At 28.5% G+C, this 10,586-nt stretch overlaps 1 protein-coding gene across 3 annotated transcripts in view; it reads right to left on the minus strand.

Moving 5' to 3' along the window:
* LOC126746201 (uncharacterized) overlaps nt 1-3,628 on the minus strand; it is a 172,414-nt gene extending 168,786 nt beyond the window's left edge. For 2 of the 3 annotated variants that reach the window (XM_050454353.1, XM_050454354.1), the window contains exon 1: nt 3,388-3,628. The gene's annotated coding sequence lies outside the window, so the exon portion shown is untranslated. Of the gene's footprint in view, nt 1-1,790; nt 1,799-3,387 lie in introns of those variants that run through there. The other variant, XM_050454355.1, reaches the window with a different exon arrangement.
* Nucleotides 3,629-10,586: the final 6,958 nt, after the last annotated feature.

Consider the following 10,586-nt stretch of genomic DNA (forward strand, 5'->3'; position numbering starts at 1 on the left):
TAATGTTGGGCGCCAAAAATTCTTATATAATAATTTGTCAATATATTGAAATGTTCCTGCATTCATATAGAGGGATTGTAATGCAGTTTAGGTCCAAAGACGTATTTTAGTATTAAATTATGCTAAAATTGTAAATAATTATATATTACGCGCAATAAAGATTTTACCTGGAACATTCTCTGTGCATATTAAATTAATAATTTTTGATTGTACGCTTTCTTCAAATTTTCTTTAGTCATATATATTTCATATGATATTAATTGTTCTGCTTATAGAAAAACTTATTTTATTAGTATTTAATTTAAATTCCTGAATATTTCTATTTAAACTCTTTAAAAAATAAAACTCATTTGTTGATTCTATTGCTTATATTTATTTATTTTTTTGACATGTAAGTCTTTAAAAAGGTTTACATTTTTTCTTAAATTTATTATTATTTTTCCTTTTTATATTTGGAAATTTACTTTTAGTTTTAAATTTAAAAGGTGCATTAAATAATTATTAATTACTTAATGATTTATTATTAATAAAATAACAGATTTAGGGTAGTCTATTCAAAGGAGCATAACTGTCTTGGAAAGCATTTTCAGATCCATGTTAATAAAAGCTTTTTGTAAGTTTTATCTAAAATTGTATGTGATATCTGTAAAACTTTTTGAAAATATTAGTTTAAATTTTACCAAAAATAATTTAATTATAATATAACTAAAAAAACTAAATGTGCACTGCGCTTGATTTCTTAGCAAAAGCTAAAATTTAAATACTTGCTAGTTTGAATATTAATTATTCTAAATAATATTTAACAATCACATATTGAATAATACAAGTACCTGATTACTTTTGTTGTATACAAAAGCAAAAAGTTATAATATAATTAAGTCCACCTAAGTTATGCATAGTATAGGCAGTAAAAATGAATAATGAGAAATTCATTTTATGGAAATCGTTTTTACCTGAAAACTATAAATTTTAGATTCTGCTATTTTAAATGAACTTAATTTAATTAAAAAAAGACAATAATAAAAATTCTATGAGAAAAATAAAAATTGCATTTTTTAATTAATAAATTATGTACATCAATATTATATTCTATTTAAAAAAAGTATTCTAAATTTTAGTTTCTAGAAGCATTTACGACAAAATTCAATTAAGTCAACCTAATATAAGAGCCACCTACTTAAGCTATTCGACCTACGCATTAGTCTAAAAACTATAACAATTTTGGTAAATACATGTCAAACATACTTAAATTTTTAAAGTGAATTTAGAAATAAATAAGACCTCCTTTAACCGAAATACCTTAAGTTTAAATTTAGAATTTTTAAGATTTAAATCCAATTCAGCTTGAAAAATAAATCTAAAATTTATATAATTTAATTTTGGCTAAAAATTGAGTTAAATATGTAAGATTTAGATCCCAGGCCTAAATATTCTTAGGAATAATTAACCCTCAACAAAAATTTATAAAAAATATCATTAAGTCCTTTTAAGTTATGCATAGTATAGGGAATTTGCATGCCGCTGTAATAGTCTATAATACATTTTATTTGGTATTATTTATTTGTAGTCAAAAACTAAATACCTTATGACTTATATCCATATATTTAGGAAAAAAATTAGTATATAATTTGTTTAAATAAAAAATATTAAGTAGTTTAATTTATAGGAAGGCTTTCTAAGACCACTGGAATCACTTAAAAATTCAAAAAGACAAAAAATTCTTAAATAAAAATAAAACTTATTTTAAAAAGCCAAACAAAATAGCAACAAGAAAAATAATTAAAACTTACATTTTTAATTCGACAAAATAACCACGACAATTTTCCAATTAAAGGAATTCAGTAATATGGGTGGGTACATTTCAAAAAAAACATGTAAATATTTGGAATTTCCTAAATTATTTAAGAAAAAATACAAAATACTCGAAAATGCTTATAGTTTTTAAAAATGAAATTTTAGGAGCATGTTTTTCAACAGATTGACAGGCATAACATAATATATTTGTTATAGTTTTGTACTGTTTGATCCAATCGTATTGTCACTTTTTTACTGTTTGTAAAAAGTTGAGGTTTGCAACAAGATTATAAATACACAAAGCTTAAAATTATTAATTTCCCGTGTGCCTAATGCTGCACTTAATTAATATCTATTTAACAAGACACTTGTCCCTAGGAAAGCATTTTCAGATCCATGTCGACAAAACCTTTTTGTCGTATTTTTATGCAAATTTGTATGTAAACACCTATTTTAAAAGAACCAAGAATTTTTTATAATAATTAATTAAATTTTTGCTAAAAAAAATAAATTTTATTGTAGCCAAAAAGCTAAATGTGGCCTGCTTTATTTCTTAACAAAAGCCAAAAATGATATATTTTGTAGTTGTAAAATTATTTGTTCTAAAGAATATTTCACAATCTCATATTAGATAATACAAGTAACTAGCAACCTTTGTTTTATACATATAAGTAAGTCATAATAAAAATAGAATTAAATCTACTTAAGTTATGCATCAATTTATGTATATTGAAAAATTAATTTCATGTCTATAATTTAAATAAAAAAAAGAAACCTCAGTGAAAATTTAATAAAAAACATAAAAATTGCATTTATAATTAGATTAAGCAAGTACATAAATAATATCCAAAATTTAGATAAAACTTAATATTTTATTATAAGAAAGGATCCTAAATTTCACTTAAAAGAGGCACTTATGACAAAACTAAATAAAATACAAATATAAGAGGCAACTACCTACTTTAGTTTAAAAAATTAAAACAATTTTGGTAAATACATGTCAAATGTACTTTAATTTTTAAAGTCAATTTTCTCATAAACGATGCTTCCTCTAGACTTAAATTAGGTATACTTTTTTAATGTAAAAAGAATCAAATTTTATTAATATTGGATAAAAATTACACTAAAATAACACTATAAAAAATATTAGCCCTCCTTCAACCTAAATACCGTAAATTGCATATTTTTTGCTAAAAATTAAATTAAGTGTTCAAGTTTTAGATCAAAAGCTTAAATTTTCATAGGAATGATTAAGCCTTAACGAGACTCATAGGGATATAAAAAACTTATAAAAAATATAATTAAGTCCATTTAAGTTATGCATATAAGGAATTAACATGCAGCTGTAATAGTCAATAATAGTAATTTGATTTGGTATAATTTATTTCTAGTTGAAAATTGAATACCCCATATTTTATATTTATATATTAAGGAAAAAATTTAGTATATAATTTTGTTTAAATAAAAAATATTAAGTATTATTGAACCACTTGAATCACTTAAAAATTCGAAAGAAAAAAGTTCTTAATTAAAAATGAAATTTAATAAAAAAAGCATAACAAAATGGCAACAAGAAAAATAAATCAAACTTACATTTTTAATTCGACGAAACAACCACGACAAATTTCCAATTAAAAAAAGTTTTCTCGTATTTCTTTCACTGAAAAACTAAACGAAATATCACATAGTTTTCTCAGAAAACCCTTCGATAAAATTTCAAAAGAAGAACTTTCAGATGGCCGGTATGGAATTTCAAAAATTTCGTATTTCCCACTCAAATAAGCGCTTCGCTCGCGACCGACAGGGCAAATCGGATGAACCGTAGTAAGCGAGAAATCCCAGTTGGCCATGCCGGGCTGATACATTGATGTCGATCTACGACATGCCCCGCTATTTCTCTCTCCCTTCTCCACGGTATTCACTTATCCTTTTTCCTTATGTATAAATGCGAGTGAGAGTGAGAAAGCACCATGGTTGCACAGTTTGATCCTTCGAAGCGTAAGTTTTCGCCGAAATTGTCCTGGCGCCTTTGCATGGAGATGCGTGGCCACGTTGCCAGGTCAGGTGGTTTTTTTTTCGATCAAATGTGCAAAATTTTAATGAATTGCAGTGAATTTAAGCATATTTGGCAATAGTACTTTCTTGATAAATTTAATTTTTTTGCAAACTTAATTACAAATTATGTTTATTTTGGTTTAAAAATCAAAGGTGAAAGGTAAGTGAGCGTTACGTACGATTATCGAGTTTGATTTTAAGATTATATAATTTATGCAATTTGATTATTACATAAATTTTATTGGATATAATTATTAGCATCGCTCATTGGCAAGTTTATTGTGAGATTTAAAGCCATTTTTATTGTTGTACCATAAAACATCCGTTTTTTTAGAAGTTGGTGTAAACACTACTGTAAAAATGTTAATATATGATTGTTTTGAAGAATTTAAATAAAGAAAAGTTTTTACTTATTGTGCATAACTTTTATGAATATGATGCACATATTAATTACTGATATCGTCCTAATTTATTTGGTCTAGTTTATTTTTGATTTATTGTGCCATATTGATAATATCGCTTTAAAATGAAGTAATGTGATTTTATCAACAGAGCCTACAACTAGTTCTGGATATTTAAATATGGAAAATAAGACAATTAAAGATGGGATAAATCTATCTAAATTTTCAGAATTGATTTTTTATTGTGAATTAGTAGGAAACTATCAAGCATTAATTTTATTATATATTTTGTAATATATATCGTTAAAATAATATTTATCAACATATTATTTCTGGGCAAGGTAAGTGATAATTTATAATCGTAAATTTATTTCTATTTTCATGTTGATAAATATTCGGGGGTGAACTGCTGCCGGGCTTCTTGCCCAAATAGAGGGGGACACAATTGTTTAATTGTGCCACTGGAGAGTACTAGTGGACTGTACTTGTTAATTTCGTATATTTATCGAAGGACCAGCTTATATGGCGCTGAACCAATTAACTCAATAAATGAAACAAAACTTCTACAATACAAAATATGCTCATTTATTAGATCCGAAGACAGGAAAATGGAACAGTTATTTATCAAAGCAGTTGTAAACTATGTATTGTCTTTGCTGTCTTTTTGTATACTTAATTTTAACTTATTTACACTCACTTTGCTTCTTAGCAGGCAGGTAACTTCACTCACTTCTTACTAACTACTAACAATGGTGCCTATACTCTAATTACAATGGGTTAATTACTTTAACCTATTGTATCAACACACAACGACCGAACTCATAACTAGCGACAATAATACAGGTAGTTTTAACTAGGTTTAGAGTATAAGGGTACTCACGGACCTTCCTAGGTAACTAAAGGTGTAAAGAGAGAGAGAGAGAGAGAGAGAGAGAAAGAGAAAAACCCGTCTTGGGTATTAGGGGTAATAGGGATAATAGGGAAAACTTCTGTGAGCAACTTCTCACTCCGATCGCGACTACGACTCGCGACTCGACTCACACACTACTTCTCGACAACAGTACCTTAACTTGACTGAGACAGTAACTCAACTCGACTGTGTACTGCAACTCTTGGACTAGTATTTGGCCATCAAGAGTCTGGAGAGAGAGATACCTAATGTTACGGTTTAACGAGTAAAGGGAATAGGGGTAACTCGTGAGCAACTTCTTACTTCGATCGCGACTGCGACTCGCGACTCGACTCACACACTACTTCTCGGGGACAGTGACCCAACCTGACTCCTACAACAACTGAGATCGACTGTATCACTAAACATTGACCGTGCAATCTTTTTACCAGCTTATTTTACTTAGTGGGTGTAAAGGTGTTCAATAAATGCATCTTTCATCAACAGAGGATGTGAAAACGGGCTTAAGACCTAAGAGCCTGACAGTTTCATGGCAATTTATGGGTTATATGTTTTCTTTAAGAGTTCAAAACTTCAAATTGATTATTTTCTGACCTGTAAGAACCTTCTAGGAATCGATGATGTCCTTAAAATTATGAACATAGACCAAGTAAAAAAAAATACATCTCAGAAAGGGGTGTTGTTGGGTTAATTGCACTGTTTCTCGCACAATGCCTAAATGTGGGTTTTAGGGTTAATATTATTAGCCTTTATTAGGGCACGCAAAGAAAACGCAGCTTTATATCGGTAAACCCAGCTTTAGTATCGAAGAATAAATCAATGTCATAATTAACAACTAATTTAACCTATAACCTCAATTTAAAAAAATACAGTAATACTTAATTTATAATTATGAAATTTAAGACTATGAGAGGAAATAAAGTGAAATTAGCACTTGATACTTATTTAATTGTACATCTGATAATACCTCGCATATACGTATATACTCAGTTCCCAATTTCAAATCAAATCAGTGATGGTGTCTAGATAAACAAATTTGCTAAATTCAATTTAAAATTTGTTACCCTTTCTACATATCAATTCCAAGAAAATAATCATCAATTACGGTGAGCTGATAAATCAGTACCTGAAATTCTGAGTCTCTCCGCTAGCAGCTCAACCAGTTAGGAGATCTCCAGAAAGTCTGGCAGGTAGTGAAGAGCAATAGGTATTAGGTGTAGCCGATTGGAAAGAATGTAAGTTCCGGAGGTGATAATCCAAGCGACTTGATGTGGCGACACGTGGAATAGCAAGTGAGGTGAAAGCAGTAACAATAAGAATATATATATATATATATATATATATATATATATATATATATATATATATATATATATATATATATATATTGTTTATTTTGTGCTTCTGCTTTTGATATATATATTTATATATGATTTTTAAATAAATTATTTAATGAAACTATGGTTGAAATTTACTTTATCCTGGCAAGAAAAAAATCATCAGTTAATTGTTTAATATTTCTGTGTTTGTATTTAAAGTGAATTAGTTAAGCAAAACAATTTATAACTGTTGGAGATTAAACCTGTAACAGGTTGTTTCCCAAGAATAAGTTAAGATCTTTGCAGCTTACAATTATCTAATATAAAATACATTACTGAGTTTATAAAGTTCATTGCTAGAAATAACCAACTTTTTGCAACAATCATTTTTTAAACAATCTCTAGAGGCTAAACAAAAATGATTGTATGTTTCTCCCTAATAGTAGGAGAGACGGCTGCAACATTTTCGTTACATAGCCTACTGATATGAATTGTTAAGAACTAGTCGATTCTCACGTAGTCTTATGCTAAACATCAAACTTGCCGGGTTAAATGTTGACCGAGGCAGTGTAATTAATTATTGGATACTTAAAAATTGATTGTACCAGGATACATCGCGTACCGGGATAAATTATCATGAACATGAAAGCAAAACACATCACAAATCCGAATCTTATGACTCATCTCTCCTTAACACAGTCCAAACCCTCGGCAAGTAATTTCTTAAGGAATGCATTTAAACAAAAATTTATTGTATTACGTACGGATACTTTTTTACTGATACTTTTTAACAGCAAATGATATAAATCGCCGGTGATAAATTAAGCTTGCCGCGATTTTATCATCCACTCCGTAGAATGCGCTTGCCCTAAAGAAAAACAAGGACGGACAGATGACGGACGCATTTCCAACTCTCCTTATCTCATGTATTTGATTTTGACATAAACTTATTCGATGTTATATATTTTGTTAATGCTGATTGAAGTATTTTACTTTAAGTAAAATTCTGTAGAAGAGGAAAGAACTTGTCTTCATTGTAGTTAAATTTGTTATCTGACTCGTTAAATGTGACGTAGTTTTTCATATGCAATTTCGTTTTTCTTCCACCTTCCTTATAATTTTCCCATGTTCTTTTCGTAACCCAGAGCCATTAAAAAAGAGGCAAGCAGAAGTTGAGGATATAATATGTTAATACTTACTATTTCAAGACTACCGGTCAAATGCGAAAATCATTTTATTTTACAACGAAACTAAAATATGTTGTTTATTAATATGAATGAGTTTATAAAATATGAAGTCTGATACCATTGGTAAAAATTCATACATCTACTGCATGTATTGAAAATAGCGTTGATTATATTGTTTTTACTTCATATAATATAATGATCAAATAAGTATCTATTTTAAGATTATCATTTTATTTGTGGAGAGAAGACTTCCCCTGACTTCCCCTACTAACTTCTCAATAATGATGATTGCTCACAACTAATAAAAAATTGCTTTACAAAAACATGTTAGAAGTTGAGATAAATGTCCCAATTATTGACCTTTTAAGCCTATTTCGTGATGGTTATATTTTGAATTTATTTGAGGTAAGTGAAAAATTTTCACTAATTGGAACATAGTCACTAATTAAGACTCTAATTCCAAGTAAATTTTAAAATTGAGCCTCGTTCTAAAAGCACTTTACGGCAATTAATTTTGGTTTTCAAAAAGTGCAAATGCGATCAACTTTTGTACAACAAAAAATGCTTTTTTTGGAACACATTGTTATATTAATACTGGTATATTGTACAAACATTGTCTCTTTTAGAAAAAATATTTATTGCAGTCATTCATTCCCGCTTACATCTCTGTCATCTATTTCATTACGATTTTGGTTATGTGGCAAAAAGCTACATAAAATGGACATGTGCTGTTCGCATAATTTTCTGCTTTAAAGATTTCCAACACTTTTTACCTTAATCTATTCCATATACAGGGTGTTCCATAAAGACCTTAAGAGGGTGATCCTTGGATCCATTTTAAGAAAAAAAGTTCCTATGAACATATGTCCTAAATGTCTTAACTTTTGAAATACAGCGTGTTAAAGTTTTCTTAAATAACTTAAATAATATAATAGACATTTTGATGAAATTTGGTACATATATTCCATGCATCAAGACGCATTTTTTGATGTGCAAAAAAAAAATATTCTCCGCCAGTGGCGTCCCTATAGGTTATCTATTGAATATTTTTAGTGAAAAAAATACTTCGCTACTGCTTTTTCTTAAAATAAAATTTTTAAAATTCTTTATCACTTTTTAACAAATTTGAAATGTTGATTTTTTTTTGGTCCGATGCTTGGTTTTTGCTTAAATAAAGAAAAACAATTTTACTTAATAGGAAACATGCATAGGAGACTTTATTTGCATTAAATAAAGACACGTTACGGCACTTTTTTACTCCCATTTACTTTTTAAGCGCATTAAAAACATGAGTATTTCATAAATTATTTAAATTTTTGAACTCTTCATACGTTCTTGTAATAAATCTGATCCCTTAATTTGCTTGCAATCGACGAACAAACATTTTCACACCGCATCAGATTTTTTGGGAACTAAAATTGTTTTTATTTTTTTAAGCAAAAACCATGGATCGGACGAAAAAAAACCAAAAAAAAAATTGCTAAAAAGTGATTGAGGATTTTAAAAATAATTTTTATTTTAATAAAAAGTAGTAGCGTTGTATTTTTATTACTAAAAATATTCAATGGAAGATCTGTAGGGACGCCACTGGCAGAGAAAAAATATTTTTTTGCACATAAAAAAATGCGCCTTGATGCATAGAATACATGTAATAAATTTTATAAAAATGTCTACAATATTATTAAAAAACTGATTTTTTTTGAAAACTTTAAAACCCTGTTTCTCAAAAGTTTAGACGTTTAGAACTTATGTTCATAAGAACTATTTTTTTTAAAATGGGTCTGGAATTAACCCCCTTAAATATTAGCGCGTCTTTAAAGAACACCCTGAATATTTTTTTTTTAATTTCAAAACAGGCGCTAATTACACATTTGCAATTTGCCAGTCTAGAAATTTCTTAGGGAAGAACTCCTTATTACGTACAATGACTCTTGATGATACCAATGATACTAATGACTCTTTATTATGATTAATTTTCTTTTCATCAAAAATGTTTAAAAAGAAATGATACCTTCAAAAATTTTAAAAGGTCTTAGTTTACCTTTATTGAGAAATGAAGCGGTAGAATCGCTGTCTATAAAGGCGCGAAACGCTGGCAATGATAAGGACAATGATTTTCCTAATATAGAGCAAATTCACACAGGTTTGATCTTCTTGGCGTTTTCAGAGATGCAGGCCAAAACTGCAGATGAGAAACTTTTTTAAACCGAGGAACATTTTTTAAAATAATCACAAGAACGTGGGTGTCCAGGGATTATACAATGACTATGGAGTTTTTTCCGGCAATTGGACAATATGAAACATTATTCTAGTATCGGCCTTTTCATGCTAACATTAGAAATTCGCTTCTGAAGTTTTTATTACACGATTATTAGATGCAATAAATGAGAAGCATTTATTATTTACCGTGATAAATATTTTCTTATCTTGTACTACTGGATCCATCTCGTTGCTCTCCCAATGATTTGCTAAGAATATAACAAATGATTTTTTGAAACGAAAATTCTTTAGGCTGCCCACAAAATGAATCAGACGTTGCTGTAAAGGACCACAAATGGCAAATGAAATGTTGTATTCATTTTGCCAATCGAGATCTTTGATAGACGGAATGACATATCTATCAAAAATAACATGAACATCAGCGGACGAGGTGTGACTTAGTTTTGTTAAAATCGATGCATCAAACAAGATATATTCAGAGCAAATTATTTAATATTAGCTTAGCAGAACGCTTTCAACGTATAAACCATAATCAGTCAAATTAAAATAATTTTAAAAACATTTAAGATTACCTATAACACATACTAAATGTAGGAGGACGTACAATATTTAACGTGGCAAGTTTGCTGTTTGGGATAAGACTAGAATCGATTAGCTTTTAATATTTGATATTAGTTCGCGATGTAACCAATATTTTGTG

Source organism: Anthonomus grandis, chromosome 17 (assembly GCF_022605725.1).
Source record: "Anthonomus grandis grandis chromosome 17, icAntGran1.3, whole genome shotgun sequence".
Classification (NCBI taxonomy): domain Eukaryota; kingdom Metazoa; phylum Arthropoda; class Insecta; order Coleoptera; family Curculionidae; genus Anthonomus; species Anthonomus grandis.